Consider the following 27157-nt stretch of genomic DNA (forward strand, 5'->3'; position numbering starts at 1 on the left):
TCCCAGTACAGATTTTCCCAACAGATTTTCAGGGTGTGCAAGGAACTGCAAGGGGAGTCAGCAAAAATCTTTTATAATCCATAGAGTTCCTTTAAACCTGAGCTTCTTGATCTTTGTTTTTTAAACATATTTGGAAGATCTAGTAACTTTATCAAAGAAAGCTACAGATACTTTGATTATAATTTGCACAGTTCACCTAACCCAGTGTTTCTGCTTTCATTTAGCATATCAGAATGTGATCTGAATGAATTCAAATATCAGTACTTGTTGAGTTGTGCAGTGGTGGGAAATTTGTGGCCTCCCAGATAATGGTGGACTTCAGCTCCTGTTGTCCCTGACCATTGGACATACTGTCTGAGGCTAATGGGAGATAGAGTCCAATGGCATGGGGGGGGGGCACAAGTTCTTCATCTGTTTGGTAACGGGAACAAGTGGCACCAAGGGAAGAGTCTAAACATCTCCTTAGTATTTTTAAAAAAGAATCTATACATCAGGAAGGGAACAGAAGGCTCTTCCCTTCTGCTATCTAGTCCTTTAGTGAAGATCTACTTTGCTTACTGTAAAAAAGGTAAAGGACCCCTGAACGGTTAAGTCCAGTCAAAGGCAACTATGGGGTGCGGCGCTCATCTTGCTTCAGGCCGAGGGAGCCGGCGTTTGTCCACAGACAACGTTCCGGATCATGTGGCCAGCATGACTAAACCACTACTGGCGCACAGAGAACTGTGACGAGTGCCAGAGCGCATGGAAATGCCATTTACCTTCCTGCCACAGTGGTACCTATTTATCTACTTGCACTGGAATGCTTTTGAACTGCTAGGTTGGCAGAAGCTGGGACAGATCAATGGGAACTCAACCGTCACACGGATTCAAACCGCCAACATTCTGATCAGCAAGGCCAAGAGGCTCAGTGGTTTACTGTATGGCCTGTTAACATCTGTGTTTAAAAAGATTCTTCTTCATGCTATGGGTTCCCATCCTCTGAATTCAGGCATGACAAGTTAATGAACAATTTGAGCTCCAATAAGTGATGATCTCCACTTAAGCTGAATAATGTGGCTGCAGCTGTCTGTGTTCCTGCCGTCAGCACTGATGGAGATGAGAAAATAGGGGAGGAGAAGTCTAATTTTATAGAAAGAAGCCAGGCAGGCTTGTCACAAGGAGGTTCTTAAGACTGATCGGTTTATATACAGGAGTGTGACTGATGGTGCTCATGCTTTGGGCTACTAAAGTATCTCTTTACTCAAAGCTGCTTCTTGTGACAACCGTGAAGACACCGGATGCTAGAAGGGGAAGAAGAATGAGATAGGAAGCAGAATGAAATCTGCTCTGCTGATCTGTCAGAAATACGTTCTTGCAATTAGCTCTGTGCAGTGTAATGCATCTGATACTGAATGGCTTAGGATCCATCTAATATATTGGGAGAATTAACTGTTTGGATAAATGGGAGTGCTGTCGACATAGGATGCATCATTGGCTTAGAACTATGTGTAGGATGCAGAAGGAAAATCAGGAGTTTCAGATCAGTGAAGATTGGATAACAGAGATCGATCACATTTATTCTATACTATAGTGACCCTGCACATGTTGTTCAAATCCCATAAGCCCCAGCTAACATGGCCAGCAATCAGGGATGATGGGATGTGCAGAACCACATGTTTCCCATTCCTGCTGTACATCATGCTTTTGGAATTGGCATAATTCATTGCCATCTGTCATGTATGATTTAGTTGAGATTCCTGCATTGCAGGGGGTTGAACTAGATGACCCTCAGAATCTCTTCCAACTCTACAATTATACAGTTCTATGATTCATTATTTTCCAGCCACATATTGAATGAATGTAACACTTCTTTGAATTATTATATTTTTTTTACATAAGTATGCCTGGCAGCACAATCCTGCACATGTTTCTGCAGAATTAAGTCCCATTTAGTTCAGTATGGCTTGCTCTCAAGTGGACATTGCATTTGATAACAACAACAACAACAACAACAACACATTTACTGTCATTGTACAACCTGTGTACAATGAAATTAAACAAGCCCACCCCTCCCAAACACTCAATCTCTTATCAAACAACACACCACCTCGCAAGTCAATTCCGCTATGTTATTTTTCGTTCAACAGCCTAACAGCCCATGGATAGAAGCTATTTTTTAGCCTGTTGGCACTGCTGATTATACTTCTATATCTCCTGCTCAAGGATAGAAGATTAAAGAGGTGATGGCTGGGGTGTGAGTCATCCCTGAGAATTTTTTTCGCTCTCCTAAGGCAATGATCCCTTGAGATGTCATCTAGCGGACTCAAGGGACAGCCCATGATATCATGTGCTGTATTCACCACCCTCTGTAGAGACTTTCTGTCCGTGGCTGTCCGTGGCTGCAGCTTAAATGGGGCAATGAGGCATAATGTGAGGTCTAAATGCTCCAGTTTAGGGTTTCAGGAAACGTCAGTGAAGTCCAGTGGAGATATCTTAGTAGGAACTGTCAGAGTAGGAGAATGAATGGGATGAAAATGGAGAATCGGAGTAATGGAATCGTGGGGAGGGTCTCAAACAGTTGTGGGGCACTAATCTGGATCCCTGGACTGACATGTGACCTGTCAAGGGGAGAGCCCACCCTGGTGCTCCCAGATGCCCAAGGCACCACATTACAGCAGACTGTTGTGACCTCAGCATCATCTCCTGTCAGCAAAAGGCCTTCCCTCTCTGGGGAGGTGGTTTCAGATGACAAAAAGTACAGCATAGGTCGCTAAGTGAATTGTAGTATATTTTGGCGTGATTTTTGTGATGTTTCATTCTCAGTCTATCACAGGCTTATGGAGCTGAAAAGAAACAAGAGCTGCAGCAGCCAGCCAGCATTACAAGTGTTGTAAATATTATTTATTAACAATTCAAAGTGCTCCCGGGAGGGCCCAAGTCAGTCTACTAAACCATGCTGTGAACATAGATTCCTGAATTGTATTGAGTATGTGGAGCAGATCAAGGCTATTTGACATGTGGAAAGATGGTTGTAGGATTCCTTTGCCATGGATGGAATCTTCTTGTTGTTGTTGTTACTACTATTATTATCCTACCTTTCCTCCAAAAGGAGCCCAGAGAAGCAAACAAGCAAATAGTTAAACAATTATCACCTAGACACAATTCCAATGCAGACTGGGAAAGAGCTCTACGTGTTGGAAGAGGAAGGTAGGCGCCAAATGGAGAACAGCCTTCTTAAGATTTAACAGAAGAAATTTCCAATGAATAGGTGCCCCCCAACCCACATTTAGCATGTTGCTGCTCAACCAACAACCAGGAGTTTTGTATTAATGCAACACCAGGAAATTGAGGATCGCCGCCCTTATCTGTTATAGCACTTGATTTCCATTTCTCCCAACATGAAGTATTATTTATAGCCTTTTATTACTAGATTTGCAGAAGGATCCAACAGGGAGAAAATGTCCTCTCCAAAATAATCAGAGGAAATGCTTTATCATGGTGGCTCATTTTGCTGTAGCCACACATAGGTTTAAGTGATGTTTTGTTTAGTTAAACGTCATAGATTGCACTGGTGACCTGTTGGCAGAAGTCTCCTGACAAAGCCAGGTTTGATGTGTTTAATATTTATATTTTGAACTTTTGTTTCAGCTTATTGGGCTTTGGATTTGCTATGGTTCTTGGCTAAACAAATAAGACTCTTGATGGGGTAGATTGCAATCTGTCCACATGGAGAGTAGGGAATTATACCACCAATTTACACTGTGCAGTACAGATCCCATCCACCTTTTTCCCTACCAATGCATCAGGTTGATTGTATGTATGAATTAGTCCTAATTCTAAATCATGGGAGGTGCTGAGCATAAGGCAGCTTCATGTGTTCATCACATTATTATACGGGAGCTGAATATTGCCAGGTAATTTAATTACAGGACAATCTTTTGCTGTTATAAACAGCTTTAACCCATTTCTAGCACATGGTGTAGTGTTTCAACAATTTCCACATTCCAAGTAGTCTGTGTAAAATATAGGTTTGTTTGAAAACAATCCTCTTTCCGCCTTTTTACAAAGCCCAGATTTGAAATATAGGTTTATTAATATTCACAAACACTGCTTAGCTAAGCCTGCTTTAATTTCTCTGTGTGTATTGTAAACAGGGATTACAGGGATGTTTGGATTTTGCATGCCAGATTTCTGGCTATTGTGTAAATCCTTATTATTTTCATACAAAAATAAATGTGATCTTTCAAGTCTGCCTACCCTGCTCCCTGAAAAGTATGACATTCTTATTTTGTCTCCTCGCAGTGTTGTTGCTGGAATGCTTAATTCAGTATTAGAAGCTGAGCCGCAGAGATATTTGGGGTGACTTGGAATCCCAAAGGCTGGAAACAAGTTTTTGCTCTGTGAGATAGGCATGTTTGGCAGGGATAGTGTAGCATTAATGCTAGGAAAATGAAGCCTTCACAGTTTGGAAAGCATAGCCAGTCTCGGAGAAAAATACCCCTGTTGTTGAATCTTCCATTAAACTGTAACAGTTGTAGGCATTTGTTCCAAACCTCAATAACCCTGGCCAAATGAGCTGGAAAGTGCAGCAGCTTTTTCTAATTACGTTCCACTGTTGGACGTCGTCTTGCAGTGAAACATCTGCAGTCTTAGCCAGTGGCTGGGTGCAGATGAAGGTAAGCAAAGCAGAACGTTAATCCCTAGCCCCCTTTTCTATCTATTTTCTAAAATAATAACTGTTTATGAATGTGTCATATTAATAACAGAGTTTAATTTGAAGTATGACTCGCTATAGCCATCCCTCAAGTCTGTTTTGATTGCCTTGGCTTAGTCTTGGAGCAGGCAAGATAATGATAAAAGAGAGTACCATCGCCACTGGAAAACCATGGGCTGCTGTCACTCAACTCAGATTAAGGACTCAGCTCCACAGCTGCATATAAAATGTTTTAAATATGTTGCAAAGTGCAATATACAAATGTGACACTAGATGGTGAAAGTGAGCTATGCAAAATTCAATGCATTTTTCAATTTATTTATTTTTTAAATGCATTTTTACAATGTATGTAGATTCCACATAGGATGCAGAGTTACCAGACAGAAAGTATGACTTCTGAGCAGGCCCGAGACCCAACATAGCTTTGCTGGTCAAACCTCTGATTTCTTGCTTTCTTATTATTGGGTCCAGCACGTTTTTCCTTCTAGTTCCTTCTGCCCCTGGTATGTTGTGCCTCAAGAACATTTAGTTTAAGAAGCCTTCCCCAGCTTGTTTCCCTCCAGTTGCTATGATTACCCTGACTTAGTACTGGCTTGGGCTGAAACAAATTGTCCAAAATGTCTGATGATGAACAGGTTTGGAAAGGCTGCTTTAAACTCTGTTCCTTTATGCCCTGTTACTGTACAAGCCTATTCATAGCTCCACAGAAATAAGTCTCATTGACTTCACCAGAGCTTATTCCCAGGTAACTGTGTATAGGACTGTAGCCTTAATATAAATTCAACATTATGGATAGTAGCACTTGACTTGCAGCTTGACCCAAATATGTAGGAGTGTAATCATGACTTCAGGACAACCTGACCCAGTTTGTGGTGGGGTTCTATCAAGGGCATCTGGATTTGCGATTAGAATATCCTTGGAAGAAGGTGAAATCAAGAAGTGTGAAATATGGAAAGTTCATTTTTCATGAACCAGCCTAGGTCTGAGCCTTTCAGTTATATGCTGGTGTAGAACTGACAAATACAAGCACAAAATGCCTAGTCGTCTTTTCTTGGATTTTTTCAGGGTTTAAGTGAAAATGAGTACATTTTGTACCCCCCAATTCTCCAGCCCCTGACGAAAATGAGATCCATTCATTTTAAAAAACAACATTTGTATGAAGCAGTGCCATTGCTATATTATGTGGTGGAAATAGCATATGAACTGCACCATCCACACCAGTTTCTGATTCCAGGAAGGGACAAAAATCATAAGCGCAGGCCCATAGTTATTATTCCAACATTGCTACTTGCGATGGTCAGTGGGATTTTTACTTCTATGTAGAGTTACTTAGATGTGGCCTAAGATTGTGGGTTTTGAGAAGGATATTGCGTGTCTATTTTAGATATGAAAATCAGAAAATAGACCAGCTTTATACCCTTCTGCAGAATCAGGGGGAAGTAGCCTGAAATAAACCCCTGGGCCAGTTTCTGAATGAGATATTGAAATGAACTGCCCAGTTGTGATTCCTAAAAGCTTGGTATCATTAATGAAAAGTGTAAAAACAGATGTTAGAGTTCAGGAGGCTGCCATTTGTTCAGAATCCTGATGAGAAGTCCCACCTCCAGAGGTGTCAAGTGTTTCCCACTTCATTCTGCTTCATTGTTGTGAGTGTTTCAGCTCTGGTTTGATGTGAGAAGGTGTTTGTTTCTTGCTTGCTTGCTTGCTAAATAATTAACTGCCTTAATCTACATTTGTCTGTCTGCTTGTTGGCTGTGTGTTTAGTCCATTTGATGTGTGCTGCGTGTGGATAACCAGCCTCATATAACCAACATGCTTAAGTCTAATTAATGTATGAAGGGATTAATACCATAGACTAAGCTGTCTATGGAGGCAGTGAGAGATTTTACCTTCTTGGGCTCCATGATCACTGCAGATGGTAACAGCAGCCACGAAATCAAAAGATGCCTGTTTTTTCGGAGAAAAGCAATGACAAACCTAGACAGCATCTTAAAAAGCAGAGACATCACCTTGCCAACAAAGGTCCGTATAGTTAAAGTATGGTTTTCCCAGTAGTGATGTATGGAAGTGAGAGCTGGACCATAAAGAAGGCTGGTCAACGAAGAATTGATGCTTTTGAATTATGGTGCTGGAGGAGACTCTTGAGAGTCCCATGGACTGCGAGAAGACCAAACCTATCCATTCTTAAGGAAATCAGCCCTGAGTGCTCACTGGAAGGACAGATCCTGAAACTGAGACTCCAATACTTTGGCCACCTCGTGAGAAGAGAAGACTCCCTGGAAAAGACCCTGATGTTGAGAAAGATGGAGGGCACAAGGAGAAGGGGACGACAGAGGGCGAGATGGTTGGACAGTGTTCTCGAAGCTACCAGCATGAGTTTGACCAAACTGTGGGCAGTGGAAGACAGGAGTGCCTGGTGTGCTCTGGTCCATGGGGTCACGAAGAGTCGGACACGACTAAACGACTAAACAACAACAACAAGCTGTCCTGCCAAGTTTAACTATGTCCTTCCCTTTCCTTCGGAGGAAATGGGTAATCAAACCTGTTATTGTAACCTCGGTCTACCTGTGAAACTCAAGGTGTGAAGAGGTTTGAGCTGGTTGCTCCAGTTCAAACAGCATGGCTCTCATCAACCATTCTTGAGTTCCTATACCAATAATTTAGGAACTTTTGCCACTTTGTAACTAAGCCAAGTTTTACTGCCTGTGCAGATGTAGGGAAAAACACAGGAACCAGAGCTTTGAAGAGTTTGCAAGTAAACCATCTTCAACTTACTAAATATGTGGTCTCTTTTGCTATGCAAGGAGAAGAGGGGAACTTGAAAAGATACATTTTAAGGTTTCACAGCCACACTTTACTGCATGTTTTGTGATTTTAAATCTCTGCTGAGGTTCTCTCACCAAAGAGTACTTGCCCCAAACTTGGATCTTGACATCTAGGGAATTCTCGTTTTCATACCTATTTTTTCCCCTTGCACCAACATGCTGAACTTCCCATCTACAGGTTTAAAGGGTTGATGATTGTGAGCTGATTGGCTACTCTTGAATATTCAATAACTTCTAGACCTAACACTGTTCACTCAATCATTTGATGGCTGAAAGGTCTGCCCCTGGCAAGAGCAGGTGTTTGATTTAAGGTGTTTTAAACTTTATAAAAGAAGCTTTATTGTATTATTTTAGTACTGACACACTTGCTGCCCAGGGCTGCTTTGGAGGAGGGTGCAGAATATAGATTTAAATAATAATTCAGATGGTGATGATTATTATTCCAGGCCAGACTATTTCACATCTAGTTCAGTTTTGTTTACTTGGATGGGCAGCAGCTCTCTTGGGTAGGGTTTTCCCCATCACCTACTATCTATATTTGATCCTGGTCCCTGGACATTTTAGGGGTTCAGCCTAGTAGGACCTTTTTGTCCTTCCCCCACATTGCATTTTGATACAAATTCATTGTACCACAAAAGCTGCATTACTTTGCTACGTCCCAATCTCTTAAAATATATTATAATATTTCAAAAAAGAGTTGCATCATTATACGTTTAGAAACAAAGAATGTTCCAAAAATGCTATGAAATGTGTTTATATGCTCCCATTTGGTTTCCAAATGTCTTTCCTTGGGGAATTCTAAGATAACTTCAATAATTCTTAGTCCCCCCACTTTCCTTTCAATCTTCTAAATACATCTTTTAAAAATTAAAAAATGAGGTGTCTTTGTGTGTTTGGTGGAGGAAGCAGAATAATAGATATTTTTGAATACATTTTCAGAAGCTGAATTCATCAGAGATAAAAATTCTAGTTCAATAAAGCCAATTGCTGCTAAATTAGTCATATTCTGCAATCCCTCTAGGTGTTGCAAATAAGCTTTTGATTTAGAAACTATTTTAAAAAATAATAGATAATCTATTTCAACTACCCACTAACCTAAAAGTTCAGAAGAGCTTGGGACTTGTTTGCTAAAGATTTTGTGCTATTAAGAGCCAGAAAATGTCATCCCTGGTGCCTTTTGACAGTTTGCAGTTCAAATTACAAATTTATTCCAATAGATTAGCACTGTATACATTTGCTAAGTCACCTTTACCTTGGAATATTATACAGCCATGAGTGTGGGTCTAAAGCAAAGTCAGGTTTTTCTTATTATGTTTTAAAACACCCTACCAAAATACGGCATCAAAATTTCCATTTTTGATACCAATATGTTTCCTTTTGGAAGCCATTCCACCCAAATTAGCATGCTCCATAATCTGCACCATTTCTCTAAGATTTCTCAGAAAGATGCTGGCTATATAAATTTTTTTACACAGCAGCTTTGCTAGATAACCCGCAGTTAGGCTTAACAAGGGGATTTACGCCAGGCTCACTGATGTCCACAGATACTCATATATATTAAAATTCATTCAAAACTCAGCAGTAGAAAAGTGAGTTTTCTGCCAAATGCGTCACTGAATTCCAGGGAGCGGCAGCTGTGAACTTGACATAACAGTGTTTCATGCGTTTTCCCCAAAGTGCTCTAATAGCACTTGACATCTGTGGACCGCTCTGGGTTGCCAAAATGCTACAAGCCCACAATGAGACCACATGCACATAATGGATGCCCCATTTTTGCGCTAACCTCCAAGAACTGCATAGTGATGAGTTGACCACTGATACTTTATTAGTGCCAGCCGTTAAAATGGTCTGTTTCCACCCCCACATCCTGCTGCCACCTTACTATGCCCATTTTTCACTACTATGCCCATGTGGTATAGATAAATTTATGATTTTGCTTGTTTGTTTTGATTCATTTTTTGTGTATGTTCTAAACTCTGAATGACTAAAACCAGTGCTTTTTTATTGGGGTACTCAGGAGTATGCATGCCTCTAAACATTTTGTGAATCTTTGCACTTTTCTCCATTTACTGTATTTATTTTTCCTGATTTGAACAATAAAATGGTGGTTTTCTTGAGTCAAAATGAGAGTACCCCTAAACATTTTTAAAGAAAAAAAAAACAATGACTAAAACTATATAGGCCTGAGGAGAACTTTGTTAGAGGCCTGATTTTTTAAAAAATAAATAAATAAATGTGTGAAATAGATACTGAAACCATTATTTGAACCGATAATTTCCTTTACACGAGAAAGTAAAATCAACCTTAGGGAAATTAAACGAGTTACTACTGCTTCTTTCTCATAGAAGAGTGACATAGGAACACAGGGAGCTGCCTCATATTGAGTCAGATCATTGGTCCATGGAGCTCTATATTTTATGATGGGAACCATAGTCCACCACCCATCCCTGCTTTAGCTGATGTTCATATAATTATGCAGATATTGGCATACACATGAGGCCAAACTTTGGTGTGTGTGTAAAGTGCTCTACTCAGTTATTGACCTAAAAAGAGAGACAATTATCTTTCCTCTATTGCAGACATGTCCAACCAGCTGATCGCAGTCGACCAGTAGATCGCAGGAGAGATCTTGATTGATCACAGGATTAAATAAAGCGGCAAGGAATGTCACCGCCCCCCCCCCCGCCCCCAGTGCTGGGTCCCTCTGCCATTGTAGCAGGGAAGGCCAGGCCATGTGGCCCAGCCCAGCCTTCACGGCTGCAGCGGCGGAGCCCAGTGCTGGGTCCCTTTGACAATGAAGGGGGGAGGTGGGGGGCAGGCACGACTGGGATACATGTCAGCTGTGTGGCTCCCTTTGACAGGGAGGGGGGAGAGATGGTGACTGGCTCCTCAGAGAGAGAACTTTTGCCTTCCTTTTCTCCCCCCCCAACTCCCCCCTCCTGCATCCAATTTGCCACCTCCTTGCGCACCTTGCGCACTCTCGTCATCCATCCAGTGGTAGACCACTGCTAGTTTTTTTATACTGGGAGTAGATCGCAGCCTTTCGGAAGTCGGACATGCCTGCTTAATAATAATAATAATAATAATAATAATAATAATAATAATAAATTTATTATTTATACCCCACCCATCTGGCTGGCTTTCCTCAGCCACTCTGGGCGGCTTCCCAAAAAAATATTAAAATACTGTAATACATCAAACATTAAAAGCTTCCCTAAACAGGGCTGCCTTCAGATGTCTTCTAAAAGTCTGGCAGTTGTTGTTCTCTTTGACATCTGGTGGGAGGGCGTTCCACAGGGAGGGCGCCACTACCGAGAAGGCCCTCTGCCTTGTTCCTTGTAACTTAGCTTCTCACAGTGAGGGAACCGCCAGAAGGCCCTCGGTGCTGGACCTCAGTGTCCAAGTAGAACAATGGGGTTGGAGACGCTCCTTCAGATATACTGGACCGAGGCCATTTAGGGCTTTAAAGGTCAGCACCAACACTTTGAATTGTGCTCGGAAACGTACTGGGAGCCAATGTAGGTCTTTCAAGACCGGTCTTATGTGATCTCGCCGGCCGTTCCCAATCACTAGTCTTGCTGCCACGTTCTGGATTAGTTGTAGTTTCTGAGTCATCTTCGAAGGTAGCCCCACGTAGAGTGCCTTGCAGTAGTCCAAGCGGGAGATAACCAGAGCATGCACCACTCTGGCAAGGCAGTCCCGCAGATAGGGTCTCAGCTTGCATACCAGATGGAGCTGGTAAACATCTGCCCTGGACACACATTTGACCTGTGCCTCCATGGACAGCTGTGAGTCCAAAATGACTCCCAGGCTGTGCACCTGGTCCTTCAGGGGCACAGTTACCCTATTCAGGACCAGGGAGTCCTCCATACCTGCCCGCCTCCTGTCCCCCCAAAATAGTACTTCTGTCTTGCCAGGATTCAACCTCAATCTGTTAGCCGCCATCCATCCTCCAACCACCTCCAGACACACACACAGGACCTTCGCGGCCTTCACTGGGTTCTGATTTGAAAGAGAGGTAGAGCTGGGTATCATCCGCATACTGATGAACACCCAGCCCAAACCCCCTGATGATCTCTCCCAGCGGCTGCATGTAGATGTTGAAAATCCTGTGTGGTTTCCCTTAAGCATAAGATTAAGGTCTGGCATGGGGGAGCACGTGTTGAGATTCCTACATTGCAGGGGATTGGACTAGATGATCCTTGTGGTCCCTTTCAACTCTCTAATTCTGACTTGATCAGAAATTTCATGTGTGCACACACATATATCTCCCACGTCTGGTTGTCGGATAGCTGCAACCCATAATGCATTTTTTATTTTAAGTTGTGCTGTATGAAAGTTAAGCGAATCTATAATCTGTTTATATTTCACCTGTCAGTCAATGCAACATCCTTAATCTGCTTGCCGGTAAGAGGCAGGAAAGGGGAGACAATTGTGAATGCATAGGTTGCATTGACTTGATTGGCACATAAAACAGGAACAGACAGGTGGCTGCTTTTTGTTAAGGGAACTCTGCCGGTTTGATTCCAAGCAATTCTCAAAACAGGGCAATTCCGTCTTCCAAGGGAAATGCCAGTCCTGATTTATCTGTGTCAGAAGAAGGTGAGGGAAGCCACCTTCTTTTAAATAACTGTTGCTATTCCACATGTCACTTTTTCAAGTACTATCATCAGAACAGCAACTCTTAGCCATCTTTTATGAACAGACAAAACTAAAATGTTAAGATTTCTTTTCTTACAGGGTTTTGTTTTGTATATTAAAAAGGTGATATGAAATGAGGTCATTAAGCTCTTTAATATCTAGAAACGAGTTTCTTGTCAGTGAAAATAGAACAGATATTCAAAATAGAAATACTTCTGTATGTGAACACACATACTAGGGTTTCTTCAGATATACAGTAGCTTTGTGTATGGAGAACTTAAACCGCCCTGGTTAGTTGGAGAGTGGCTTCAGAGTGACAATTCAAGCAAGAAAGCAAGAGGACTTTGTCACCTAAATGACCTGGAAATCATTTTGATATATGAGAAAGGACTAAAATACAATAGCATTCTGTCTTACCATTTAGTGCTGGCTAACACGCCCCACCTTTCTTCTGTCTGGGGATTGATTTCCTCACGTCTTTTTTTAAAAAATGTAGGCTTTTTGCAAAGCTTTCAAGGAAACACAGCTGTGACTTCCCTTTCTTGTTTGACTGCAAAACTGTCCTTGCAACTACAAGTTCCAGAAAATACATCCATACTCCTGTTGGCAACTTGGGGTTACACCCATTAATGATCATGTTCAGGGTTTATGATCTCTCCCTCCCTCCCTCCCTGTGTGTGTGTGTGTGTGTGTGAGAGAGAGAGAGAGAGAGAGAGAGAGACTTCTCATTCTGGCCAGCAGAAGGTGGTCCTTTTCAATGAATGGGGAACTTACCCACCAGGTGTTATGTACTGAGCTGAATCCTAGAACGATAGGATCCAGAATGCAGCAGTCTGATTGGTCCGCAGGAGCCACCCAATCCAGCTCCAGGTGGAAGTGAATCAGTGACCTGATTGGCCTGCAGGAGCAGCCATTCAGGCTTCTGGAGGATGTGAATCCGCAACCTGATTGGCCTGCAGGAGCAGCGATTCAGGCTTCTGGAGGATGTGAATCCACAACCTGATTGGCCTGCAGGAGCAGCCCGGAATTAGCCAATCATGCAGGGCCCATTGTGTAAATAATGTATATATAGCTAGACGTTTTGGGGAAAGTTTCATTCATTGCTACTACAAGCTGAATAAAGAGCATGAAATTCACACTCGACTCCGAGTATCTTTCACCAACCACCCCGTCTTCCCTCAGCCAGCCCCTGCCTCCCTGTCTTCTTTCTTCGCCACCAGTCCAGAAGGTGGCTCTACCTGTCAGCTTCCTCCTCCTTATGCTTGGCATTGTGCCTTCTTGAACCCACCAGGGAGGAGAAAGATGGTGGGTGGGTGGGAAACGTGAATCAGTTGTTTTCCTGGGTAGTGGCAACTGCCCTATTTTCATAATAATGGTAGCTATACAGAGTGAACTTCATCTTGAGACCAAGTGCCTACCAAGGTGGATACTCTTTTTTTTCTGTGGAGTTCTCTTAAAATATAGTTTTGGGGCCATTGTCTCTCCTTTGTCACGCTTCCAGAAAGAGAGTATAGATTTGGGGTTGCATTTGGCTCTCTGCTGGCAAAACTGTTGTCTCTGTGCAGTTTTCATAACACCAAAATAGACACATTTCAGGCACAGTTGTGTGAAATGTTTTGATTTATTTTTAAAGCAGTCATTTAGCACAAATCAGCCATGAGGAAGAAAGTTGCTGTTGCTGTTTCATTTCTTTCCTTGAGAAAAAAGAAAAAAGTCTATTGACATGCAGTGGGAGCTCACAGAGACAGCTAACCTAGAGGCTTAAGAGCTCTCAAACATGGTATGTCTATAAAAACCCCCAATGACTGTATCACACAGCTATCAAAAGAGATTTTCCATCTTCCGGCTGCGTTTTTGTCACATATTCTTTGAATCAAAGGCCATGGGACTCAGAGCTTTCTCTCCAAGGCTGCGCCTGAAATTTTGTCTTCCTTTAGGGTTTAATCTGATGTACTGGGTTCTCCTCCCTGTGTGGGAATATAATGGGACAAAGCCAGGGTTGGATGCAGATCCTTCCTCCGGGTATGTTTTGTTTTGGTGCTTTGAAGAAAAGGTTGGCTTTTGAAATTTAGAAAAGCAAATTGCTTTGCAGATATTGGCAACAATTTATTTTCTGGCACCGTTCATTGTTTAATATTAAAGTGGGAAATGCCCCAAATGGACAATCATGACATATTATAGCTCATAGAGGCATAGTATTGTAGAGTTGGCAGGGACCCGAGGATCATCTAGTCTAACCCCCTGCAATGCAGGAATCTGAACTGAATCGTACATGACAGATGGTCATGTAACCTCTGCTTCCTGATGATTAGTTGGAATCTCCTTTCTTGTAACTTGAATCCATTGATCCGGGTCCTAGCCTCTGGACCTCAGAATGTTAATTATTGAATGTATTAATAATCAAATGAAAATTAGTCACTATGACAATACTCTGTGCTGTTTTAGATTGCCTCTGAATCATCCAATGTACTTCTTACAGAGACTGGTGCTCTGATAGCTAATCCAATTCAGTGTGGATGTTTTTATGTTCATCCTACTCACTTGACGAGGGTACAAACAGCTTTGCTTCTGAATCAGTAGGTAGCAATAAAGATTATATTTTGAGTTTCAGCTTTGGAAAGAAAAAGTCATATACCAATTAGAGGCAGATGCACTTTGTTGTGCAAGACTTTGTATATAAAGCTGTTCACTGATCACATTAGACATTGTACTTGTGTTTGAGCAAATGCAAGCAGAAGCTTCCCTGCACACCTGTAGATATGTTTGGTAGGACATAGCTCTTGCAGATGTTTGTTTCTTCCTGCTTTTGTAAGCACCCCTGTTGGTCACATTCTGGACGAATGGGCCCTAAATAAGAAACATGCAGCTTGGATTATATCTGTTGCCTTGGTAGTTAAATGATTTTTAAATGGACTTTGAAATTTGCTTGCCAAGAGATATTGATGATTAAAGAGTGTAACTCCTAGAATTAACATATCGGGGACAAGTGGATTATGTACCTCTGAAGGCTTTTGAGTACCTGTACTGTAGCTGGAAGGGATGCAGGTGGCGCTGTGGGTTAAACCACAGAGCCTAGGACTTGCCGATCAGAAGGTTGGTGGTTCGAATCCCCGTGACGGAGTGAGCTCCCGTTGCTTGGTCCCTGCTCCCACCAACCTAGCAGTTCAAAAGCAGAGCAAAGTGCAAGTAGATAAATAGGTACCGTTGCGGCAGGAAGGCAAATGGCGTTTGTGTGCTGCTCTGGTTTGCCAGAAGCGGCTTAGTCATGCTGGCCACATGACCCGGAAGTTGTACGCCAGCTCCCTCGGCCAATAAAGCTAGATGAGCGCCGCAACCCCAGAGTCGGCCACGACTGGACCTAATGGTCAGGGGCCCCTTTACCCCTTTACCTTTACTGTAGCTGGAAACCACAGGAGGGGAGGTTGCACTTGGGTTCAAATCCTGCTTGAGGGTTTCCCACAGGCATTTGGTTGGCCACTGTGAGAACAGTGATGCTGGAGCAGGTGGGCTATTACCTGATCCAGCAGATTCTTCTCATGTTCTCAATTTTAATAGGATATGGACTTTTTCAGAGTGGTTTGATTACAACAGTATTGCCACAAAACAGCCATTGTTGTGACCTGGTACTCTTATCTGACTTTTTAAGCCTGTTGACACAATTAAACTTTACTCCCCTCCCCTTCCCTTTCACCCTTGTTTCACTTTTATCATCTGCCTTCTCAGTTATCTGATCGAAAACAGAATCCTGGATTTCCAGTAATTCCTGCGGGAACCAAGGCTGCAACAAAAGGGACATAATTGAATTATCAGAAGCTTCTTTCTTTTCCTTTCTTTTCTGTGTCAATCACTCAGGGATTATAGATATATTTTCAACTCTTCTTCAGTCTTTTTAAATTCTAATTTAAGTTATAATTATTTCCCTTAATTTCTTTCATTATTTTTAGATAATGGAGAAAATTGCGATAAAGTACTGCTAGAAATTTGTGCACCACTGTCTTGCTTGGAATGCATGCTTGGTTTACTTGTAGCTTTTTTCAAAGCAAAAGTATGGCCCATAAGTTTAGGAGAAGGTAATGAATGTGGAGAATCCCTTGCTTTTCATCCATCCTGGGGAAATAGAAAACCATAATGTGTGAACAAGGGCTCGGTTACTATGGCAATGAAAGCTCTAGCATTATGCAGCTCTGTGCTGAACTGTTAGCAAAGTGAAATATGTAGAAGGAAATCTGAAACTCTAGCTGTCTTGGAACTGTCCAGAGTGCTGAAATAACTAACTCTCTGAACATGTGGCAAGGAGTCTTTCTTAGTTTTGCTATTTAGTTACAAACTGTTATGTGGCCTCAAAAAAAGACAATTAGTGTGAGCTATATAAGTGCACTATTGCTGGAAGAAAAAGCTTTTGACTTTTTAAAATTTCCATGACATCATGGTACAGTTCAGCTTCAAGTGCACAATCTTGTCAATGTAGGGTATTTTTAAATCCACTGATTATCATTTGGAGAGATGAAAGCTTTGGCTTAACTATGCCATTGAAATCAATAGGGTTTAAAAGTGCAGAACTTCAGCTGGATAATTCCTTATGTATTGTTGTTTCTTGCACTGTACAATAGTCATTAAAACACTTTTGTGGTTGATTATTATTATTTTTTAATTTGGCATTTTTCTTAAAGGAAATAATGTGTTATTCAGATTAGAAATATAAAGTTGTATATTCTAAACTAGCTTTGCTTTTAAATTTTTTGAATTAAGTTTGAATCCACCCTCTCTCCAGACTTTTATGGAACTAATTTGGAGAACCTAAATTATTTTGCTGAACACATTCCAGAGACTTGGCAAACTTGGACCTCATCCTAGTTCTCCAAGTCATTTCCCCCTAGCAAGAAGAGTGCGTATTTGGCACCATTTTAGGCCTTCTGGCACCTATAGCATCTATGAATACTATTGCAAAAATATCTGGTAGTATCCATAGTTTTGGGGAGGTACCACACAGCACTCAGCATGAATGCTATTTGTCACTATGGTAAATAGGGGGAAAGGGAAGACATAAGGAAGCCTGCATTGGTTATTGCTTTGAGTATGTGCATTTGTGTGTGTTGGGGAGAGAGAATAGATCCTGTTTGAATTGGATCCAGAGTTCTTTATTTATTTTACTTCCCTTCCCCATCTCTAGTAATGACGTTTCCCCATAGTATGCAAAGTATTTTTTAATCTGCCAATCACACATTCCTTAAGACATTTAAAGGTCCATGAAAGTAGCAATCAATGAGAGAAGGACTTGTTGTCGTCTTCTTTTAAGAATAAGGACACATTCCTTGTAAAGCAAAACCAAATTCGAGTGGCATTCTGCAGTGCAACATTTAAGCTACCCATTTTTGCATAGTCCCATTGATGCTGCTTTCTGGCAAGCAATGTAAAGGTTGTGCTATTGGAAGAATGGCACTAAGTTACTTTCTGATCATAAAGGTAAAGGTAAAGGGACCCCTGACCATTAGGTCCAGTCATGGCTGACTCTGGGGTTGCGGCACTCATCTCGCTTTATTGGCCGAGGGAGCCGGCGTACAGCTTCTGGGTCATGTGGCCAGCATGACTAAGCTGCTTCTGGCGAACCAGAGCAGCACACGGAAACGCCGTTTACCTTCCTGCCGGAGTGGTACCTATTTATCTACTTGCACTTTGACGTGCTTTCGAACTGCTAGGTTGGCAGGAGCAGGGACCGAGCAACGGGAGCTCACCTCGAACCGTCAACCTTCTGATCAGCAAGTCCTAGGCTCTGTGGTTTAACCCACAGCACCACCCACGTCCCTTTCTGATCATACTAGACTCCAAACACCTTCATATTTCATGTTAGCATACCCTATGCAGAACATGTTTTGTGTAGCTTATGACGTGGATAACTATCATTATGGGCTGTGAAACAAATGCATAAATTGTGTTGCTTTTTAATCTGCTCTGCAGATTAAAAAGTCCATACTGTAGAAAGCCCTCTTTCAGTATTAATTTGGGATGACATTGGCTGGGATAGGAAGGTATTGATGAACTTTCCTGTTGCCTTTATGCTTTTAATTGTTCAGAAGCTGACCACTGCTGAGTCATAGCAGTCAAATTCTGAAGTGAGGGGGAAGATACCTCTTCCTCTTTTCCCACACACATATAAGCTTGACTGCCTTAAGCTGTAGCAAAATGAGGTAGAAATCTCTTCTCAGCAGTAAAACACTGCTGTTGAAGAGTTTCCCCACCAAGTGGCCAGCTACAGTGAATGCCAGTGTTTGTGACTGTGAATGGACTTTATCTTAAGTATAAACAATCACAGATAAGCGGCTTTTCCTACCTTGTATTTTGGGGAAATCTAAAAGAATCTTAAGACAAAGTCAGCATGTGGCAGAAAATGACGCTGTACATAAGGCATTGAAAAGCAAATTCAAAAATTTCATGCAGTACCGAGTCATTTTAAAGTGCAACGAACTGCAGGGGTGGGAGTAAGAATCACAGGAAAAGATAAGCATGTGGTGAATCATTATAAAATGCCATCCCTGAAAGATTACAGGTTGCAGACGAGATTGTGGTGGCTTGGAGGAGGGATTGATCTCAGAAGCATCTCAGAACCTGAGTTCAGTTGTGTTATTTCACTCTTTGTTGCCTCTAGCATGCCATTCAGCCATTGGACACTAAATAAATTGGGATTATTATTTTTTTCCATGTGACAGCTGTTTACGGAAGATTAGCATCTAAAGTTTGGGTGATATCTAAGGGTTATCATACTTGGAATAAACCTTTTGACGTCAGTGGGTCCATTCTGAGTATGACTAACATTGAATACCACCCACTATCTCTATATTCTGGCTTGGATTTATTTGTATGGACGGTCTTTTCCTGTCTCTCTTCCAAGAAATTGTAAAATGTATTTCGCACACCATATAGAATTATTTGTGCAATATTTTTTCTGCTTCTTTTAATTATTGACAATTAGTAAGCTATAGTCGGCATTAATATTTTAAGTACCAGCTATGTATTTAGATGCTGACAAAAACAGCACAACTTCCCCATGTCATGCCTTAATGAGGTCAGATAAGACAGTCCATTAAGTGCTATAACATCCTTTTGAAAAGTTATGGACCATACGGTCATTCACCACAGAAAGGATGTTTGGAGCAGCATGCCTGTGACAAGTGTAGCATGTTCACCAGCACTTAGTGTTGGAACTGTAAATAGATGCAAGAAAGGAGGATTTCTGTCTTGTGATTCCTTGTGATTGCCTGTGGGATTCAAGCATTTGAGTAAGGACGATTACAGCAAGCATCTATGAGATTCCACCTCTGTTTTTGACGTTCCATATTCCCTGAAATGACGTGGGTGGCGCTGTAGGTTAAACCACAGAGCCTAGGACTTGCCAATCAGAAGGTCGGCAGTTCGAATCCCTGCGACGGAGTGAGCTCCTGTTGCTCGGTCCCTGCTCCTGCCAACCTAGCAGTTCGAAAGCATGCAGTGCAAGTAGATAAATAGGTACTGCTCTGGCGGGAAGGTAAACGGCGTTTCCATGCGCTGTTCTGGTTTGCCAGAAGCGGCTTAGTCATGCTGGCCACATAACCCGGAAGCTGTACGCCGGCTCCCTTGGCCAATAAAGCGAAATGAGTGCTGCAACCCCAGAGTCGGTCACGACTGGACCTAATGGTCAGGGGTCCCCTTTACCCCTTTACTATTCCCTGAAATGTTTTTCTGGCTATTAATTATGGGAGTATGGATCCTTCTTTTTTCCATACCATTGTATTTCCAGAATCTTTCAGGCTGCAAGAGAAATAAAAATAATAATAACCTGCCCTCTATTTTCTATAGAGTGCTGTCATTGGTAGCATGTTGTGGACTGGAAGGGAGAGATGAAGTTAGAAAACACTTCTCCACTCTGTACCAACTACAACTGATATCTGACTGTAGCAAATCTGCAGCTAAAAGAGAGGGAAGAGTTTCCTTACAGTCCTCTTACTCTTTCAGGCAGTTCTGCATGTCACTGATCTTTACATGCTGAAACCTAACCAAACTAGAAAACCTACCATTCCAAACATATCAACAAAAACATCCTTCACAGCTTAGGTCTCAGAATCAAACACATCTGCAACAATTAAAAAAATACTGGGAAAAACCAACGAACTTAATGAACCCCCCCCCCCACCTCACCCCGAGAATATATCCCACATGTCATTGATTTCAAATCCACCAGATATCCATATTTTCTAGATAAACCTTTCTCAATGAACGTAAAGTTCTGGTCAACGAAGAACAATATATCCCATTGACAGAAGGCTTCTCCACAGCACCTCTAAGTATCACATGGCCATCAGAGAAATCTACCCATTGTTAGCAAACTCTGAACATCCCGTGGAAGCAATCAGCAAGCCTCCAGTTATACCACTTCACCAGTTTCCAAATCTATGCAGATTGTTTGTGAGAGCTGTACTTGAAGCACCAATCAGCATCCCTAGATCATATCCTTGTGAATTCAAACATTGTATCACCTGTGTTTATCTCAGGGCGACAGTTTTGTTCAAGAGCACTGTGACTGGCAGAACTTTATCAAGCCAAACATCACCTGCAAATCATGTAATGCAGTTTACATCATTGAATGCAAATTCCTAGGATGCATATTTAGTACATGGATAAAATAACTGATTTGCAGACATGTTTTGAGAACATAAATCCACTATGTTGAGCAAAAAGTAGAATAACTCATTGCCAAACACTTCCGTTTAGATAATCACAGCCTCTCTTAGCTCCCAACCTTGGACAAAAGACTTGGAATTTTGGCCCAGGAAATCCTGAAAAATTTATTAAGGAAGTCAGCATTTGATCCTCCATGTCAGCTCAGCATGCAAGTCACAAAGCTCTAAAGATAATCCTTGGAGACCAGGAACCATGGCTAGGCATAGGTAAAGACATTGCCCCAACCCACTCCAATTTTAAAGGAATGGGACAGGGGCAGTCATTCATCCAGTTCCCGTCACAAGCAAGAAGAGTGAGCTTGCAAGTGTGCACTCCTGCAGGTGGGGGGGGGGGAGGTTGGGTCTCTTTGTGCCTGTGCTGACACTGGCACATCCTTGATGATGGCGCTTGAATCCAACTTTCACTCTGCCTCTGACCTGATTGGCTGGCCAGTTCTTCAACTGCCGTGGGAGCTGAGTCTCTTTCTGGAATGCCTGGCTGTCCCAGGGCAGGACCCTGCTTCCTGTCTCTGCTTGAACTGTCTCCATTCAGGGTCTTCTTCCCACTCTCACTCCATGACATATGGACAACCCCTTTTTTCTGGAAAAATAGGTGCCTGTATTCACCATGAAGTTGTTGCAGTATGTGCCTCAGTTTATAACAACAACAAAAGATGTACCGGTACTGAGTACCCTTGAGTACCACATGAAAAGGGGGTCATGGGGCCCAGAACACCTTGATGCTTTAAAATCTATCTACCAAGCTAGACACGTTTTATGATCTGAATTGTGGTGAGCTCTTCTATATCTTCCAGGCCCGATTTGCCTAGATGGCTCGTGCCACAAAGTTTCCATTAAATGAATACGAAGATGTGTGACCAAGTGCAGTATTCATATTTTGCTATTTCTTTACTTTCTCGTTATTGACCTACATTTTCTCTCTCCATCAGCTGAAAGGGTACTGGTATTATCTCATTCTCTTTAGTGGAGTAACTCTTGATTTACATTGAGTAGATAATCAGATGCTATCTCACAAATTGAAAGTAAGGCAGACTCAAAGCCTTAGTTTCCCTTGTTGGCATTAAGAGAAGTCGTTCCAAAGAAGCGCCATTGCTCTTCAGCTGCCATTCATGTTCGACTCCCACAGTCCCTTTGGAATTGATCAGATTCTTTCCTCCTTAGTCTGAAATGTATGTAAAATACTCTTTGATGTGCTGATTTCTCTGTTTTTACTGGATTTAAGTTTCCTGCTTGAGGCAAAATAATAATAATCTGTGACACTCCATTAACTACCAGCAATGGTGCCTCTCGCCCACGTTATGAGAAACCAGCAAAAAAAAAAGGTTCAAATTAGTCATTTTTTACAAAGCCCTGTAAGTATGTGGTGCTCTTCCAGTTTCTATTCTTGGGAGGTTTATACTGAAGCATATTGTGCAAGTATAAATCCCAGATGGAGACTTTTAAACAACTTTTTTTTTGCAGTGTGGTATATTATACATTTTTCATGTTGTCTACAGTGTCTTATGCTAATATCCATTTATGGGGAAATTATCAAAGGAGTTACAGAATAATATATGCTTAATTCCTCTGAATGTCAATGATACATGATCAGGGGTACACTAAATGTTCTCCCAGTTTTAATTTTGGGGTCAATTTAAAAGTAATGCTTTAAGGGGGGGAGATCTCTTCAGATCATGAAAAGTATAAAAGTATTCACCTTTCAGAAATCCTGTCTCTCCCTTTTGGTAGCTGCTGTGACAAGACTTCTAGTTGCTGTACCTTCCTCCTCTGTAGTCACATAGGCATTCAAGGGTCATAGTGTCAACAGATTCATATAATGAGACTTTATAGGCAATCAGATTTGGCCATGTTGCTTATTTTATGGAGGGCAAAGGAAGCTAATTCGTAGTGCACTTAATGCTTCCTGAGCACTCTCAAAGCAATTACCAAATTATCGCTTAAAAGCGGGTATTTCTAACACTGATCTTTATATATATATATATATATATATATATATATATATATATATATATACACACCCCTCTGTCAGCTCAGCTCTAGAACCAATCACCTTATAACCTTTAACTCATCTGAAAAAAATGTTCCATTGCACTAGGAATTTTAGGTAGGTGCAGACTAATTGTTTAGGCTTAGATGAGAATTAAATGTTTCCCAAGGCACATCAGTGTTTGGTAAAAAGAGTGCACAATTCTAGTAGGAAACATGCTGAATGGGTTTTTAAAAACATAGATTTGTGCTCTACTCTGCTTCCCAGCATTCTTGTTAATAGTTGGCAAAATGCTTAAGGCAAGGCTTAGGTTTATGAAGATAAGGTGACATTTAGACTGAATCCATAAATATCCCAAATACTGTACTTGATCCATGGCAATCGGGTTGAAGCTACACATAACGTTGAAGATTTGCTTCAGTTGGATTTTCTGGTTTTTTTGTTTTTTGAAGGCAACTGCATTACATTTGATCAGAGTACCAGGATTGGGGAAAATATGCTCAACACTTTTCTGTCACTTTCCAGATATAAATTACTGCCCCCTGCAAAGCGGCTGTGTGTGCATGCATGCAAGTCATCTGAGCATTATTTGAATACTGAATTGAGCAGGTTTCACTGTTTGTTTAAATTCAGTGCAAATTCTTTTAAAAATAATAATAATTGCTTCATTAGTTTTAAAAAAACCAAAAAAGCAAAAGATAATACAAATTGCAAAAAGTTAATAGATTTCTTACAACACAACTACTATTATGACTTCCAGTCACACCATTGAGGGTCCTGGATTTCTTTTATGTAACACATTTTTTGTTATCACTCCAATCTTATCCCATATCTTTATTTTTATAAGATTATCTATGTTTCTACAGGGGTCATTCTAAGCCTGCCAAAGAATTCACATTTTTACAATGCCCTTTAAGATATTTTCATAAATATCCCACTCTCTAATAAATGTTTGGTCTGTATTGTCTCTAATTCTTCCTGTCATCTTTGCTAATTCAGTAAATTCTAATAATTTTGTCTGCCAATACACTTTGGTCGGGATGAAGAGTTTGGACTTGATATCCCGCCTTTCACTCCCTTTAAGGCGTCTCAAAGCGGCTAACAATCTCCTTTTCCCTTCCTCCCCCACAACAAATACTCTGTGGGGTGAGTGAGGCTGAGAGACTTCAGAGAAGTGTGGCTAGCCCAAGGTCACCCAGCAACTGCATGTGGAGGAACGGAGACATGAACCCGGTTCACCAGATTGCGAGTCCACAGCTCTTAACCACTATACCATGCTGGGATGGAATCTCCTTTCCAATTTTTGGCTGCTAAGATTTTTGCTGCCACTGTTGCATATAGGAAGATCTTCCTCATATTTTGGGGAATATCCATACCTGTTATACCCAGCAGAAAGGCTTTGGGGTGTTTTCCAAAGGAGATTTTAAACATCTTTTTGAACTCTTTATATATTAAGTCCCAAAATTCCCAAAATTTTCCAAACCCCATTAAGTTAATTAGTTAATTAGTATTTTCATGAAGGACCAAGAGATGTTATCAAAGGCTTTTTCTGCATCTACTAACATTAAAACGGTAGGTTTATCATTTCTTCCAAATATTTGAGTGCAAATTCTTATGGATATCATTTTTCGATATCAAATGATAATTCTCCTAGAATCTCAGTTTGCTATCTGTAAAATGAAAGTAACGAAAGTTAAAGGGAAATAAATGCATTGAAGTGTGTGAAGCATTTAGAAAGCAGAGATCATAAAATGGAGATAAATTACATTCTTTAAACATAGGTTTCTAACTTAAAGCATCACTAATCCACGTGATGTCACCTTGTTTTGGTTATACTGCCAATAGCAATCTAAAAGAATAAGAGACTCTAGACACCTCTATTACAATTCTAGATTTGAGCTGCCGTAGAATTATATTGTGTGTGTGCAGAATTGAGTGGAGTTCAGAATTCAGTACAAAAAATGTAGTAGAAATCAGGGAAGTGCCCATATCATTAGCAAAACTATTTAGCAATCACAGTGAAAACAGAAGTCATTCCTCAATATGCAAATAAGACTAGTGACTTGTTGTTTGCAATACCAAGTCAACACTGGCATGCATAATGAAAAGAAGTTCTGTTCTTTGGCAGAAATTCTGTGACCAGAAATTTACATATATCAGTGGTGCTGATGCACTAAATGGTGTGTAAAATTACAAGTGCCCAGGGTCTGGGAACAATTACTTGTTTTGTAAGTTGGTAATTGGATCTCTGTCGACAATGCTAAACTGTGATCAGCCTCTGTGTTTGTAGTGTTTGAAGCAAATTACTAATGTTAAAAGTCTGCACAGTTGCTGATCCGAGGTCCTGCCATTTTTTAAATCCCAAGCTTATATTCATGCCAGTCAAGAGGAAGACAGGGTTGCACAGTGCAGTTTAGCTGACACAGGTCCTCTGTTCAGACTCTTGCTTTTTAGCACAACAATTTGTCTGAGTTCTCACAAGTCAGACTTCCTATCAGGAAACAGCAGCATCTGTGGAACTAAAGTTCACAGCATGCGTGGTATAAAATTCTCCTGGGGAAGCTTCTTCTGTCAATCTGATAGTAGCGTGGTTAGCAAAGAGGAACCAAGATGAACACTCTTCAGTTTCCCACTCTTCTCACTATGGCTTTTAAAGGAAAATGTACACAACTTGCAGGCCATAGAAGGCTGTCTCCGGTGCCCAATGATATTGCCCATTCTGCTGTATTCATAAGGACCTGACGCTCTGCTAGTTGGAATATAATCAGCTGATTGAGGTGGTGCAGAGGATCAGGGAATTTTGTTAGCATTAATCCACATAATTTATTCTCTGATCTGAAACTTTACAGTGTAACAGTCTTGTTTAGTAATTTGCTTTTGTATTCTATGCTTTATTGTCAGCCTGCATTCAGTTCTGTACACCAAGTTCTCTGCCTTTGTAAGGCTTAAAATGCTTGATTTTGGCTGGCTTGTGCTCCCCTCCTCTTTGTTCCAGCTTTTGAAAAAGAAGTTTGCACACTCTTTTAACCACACAAACACCAAGATCTTGTGGTTGGGGGAATTTTAGCTCTGGAGAAAAAGCTCAGCTAAATATGAGTTTGTTTAATAGGGTAAGTCATTGCAGATGCTATACCTAGCTTCAACTCCAAACTGTTCCTGGAAGTTTTCATTCAATTTTCAGGAACTTTATTGTTTTCATTTTTCAGTTACATGCCTTTCTCTTTCCACTTTTGTCATTATTGATTTGCCCTTCATACGGCTCGTGTTTTTTAAAGATCTCCAAGGATAACAATCTACTGTTGGCTTCAGAGTGATGTATTAACAATCATCCTGCCCACTCCAAGAACTGTGAGATACTTGCCAAAGAGAAGGAAAGCGATGGAAGAAAAAAGGCTCATGCCCACCCGTTGCATAACCAAGAGATAGCTCAATTGGTAGAGCATGAGACTTTTAATCTCAGGGTTGTGGGTTCGATCCCCACATTGGGCAAAATATTTTTGCATTGCAGAGGGTTGTGCTAGATGCCCCTTGTGGTCTCTTCCAATTCTTTGTTTCTGTGATTTTCTATTGAGAGGGGGAAAGCAGGGAATCCTTCTTTTAATCATCAGTCAGTATGAATTTGTGAAAGATGCACAATGACACATGTAACATTGATTTGCTGAAAGGGCTAGTACCCCACTTCTTTGCAAACCCTAAAAATGAACAAATCTGGAATGATTGATGGAAGATCTGTCTAATTTTGCGATGCATCACCAGAGCAGTAATTACAGGGAGTGTGGAAGCAAATTGATTGGATGTGCTGCTTCTTTGTGGATGGCCGAATCTGGCAATTTAAGTTTCTCATTTATTTATTTTTAGTCATATGTTTGGTTCCCCACATTTCCATATTCATTTGTAATTTTTTCTAAGGTCCTCATCAGCATCTTAATGCAAATCCCTCCTAATATACACATTTGTATGCAATTTTACCTAATGTTCACATTTTTGCAACACATTTAGCCCTTGTATAATGCGTTTTTGTACACTATTTTCAGAAATATATGCATTTACATGCACACTTTAATATATGACTTTTTGTATGCATTACTTGGCTGGAGATCTGCGCTTTCAAATTTGGAGAAGTGTGAATTTTGAAGTATGACTGCGTTTCAGTTCTCATATTGTTTCAGAAAGTGCAAATTCAGTAGTTTGTCTTCAAATGTGAACCGAAATGATTTTCCTCCCCTATCACTATTCTTCTCTTGTCAATGGAGGGAGCCATGATGTTTTTTTCTGGAAAGCAAGAAACACAGCCTACCCA

General features: G+C 41.1%; 1 protein-coding gene across 1 annotated transcript in view; it reads left to right on the top strand.

Moving 5' to 3' along the window:
• PTPRT (protein tyrosine phosphatase receptor type T) overlaps nucleotides 1-27157 on the top strand; it is a 594790-nt gene that overhangs the window by 91730 nt on the left and 475903 nt on the right. The gene's annotated exons all lie outside the window — the stretch shown is intronic.

The sequence above is a fragment of the Podarcis tiliguerta genome (assembly GCF_965153285.1).
Source record: "Podarcis tiliguerta genome assembly, chromosome: 6".
In the NCBI taxonomy this organism is placed as follows: Eukaryota; Metazoa; Chordata; class Lepidosauria; order Squamata; family Lacertidae; genus Podarcis; species Podarcis tiliguerta.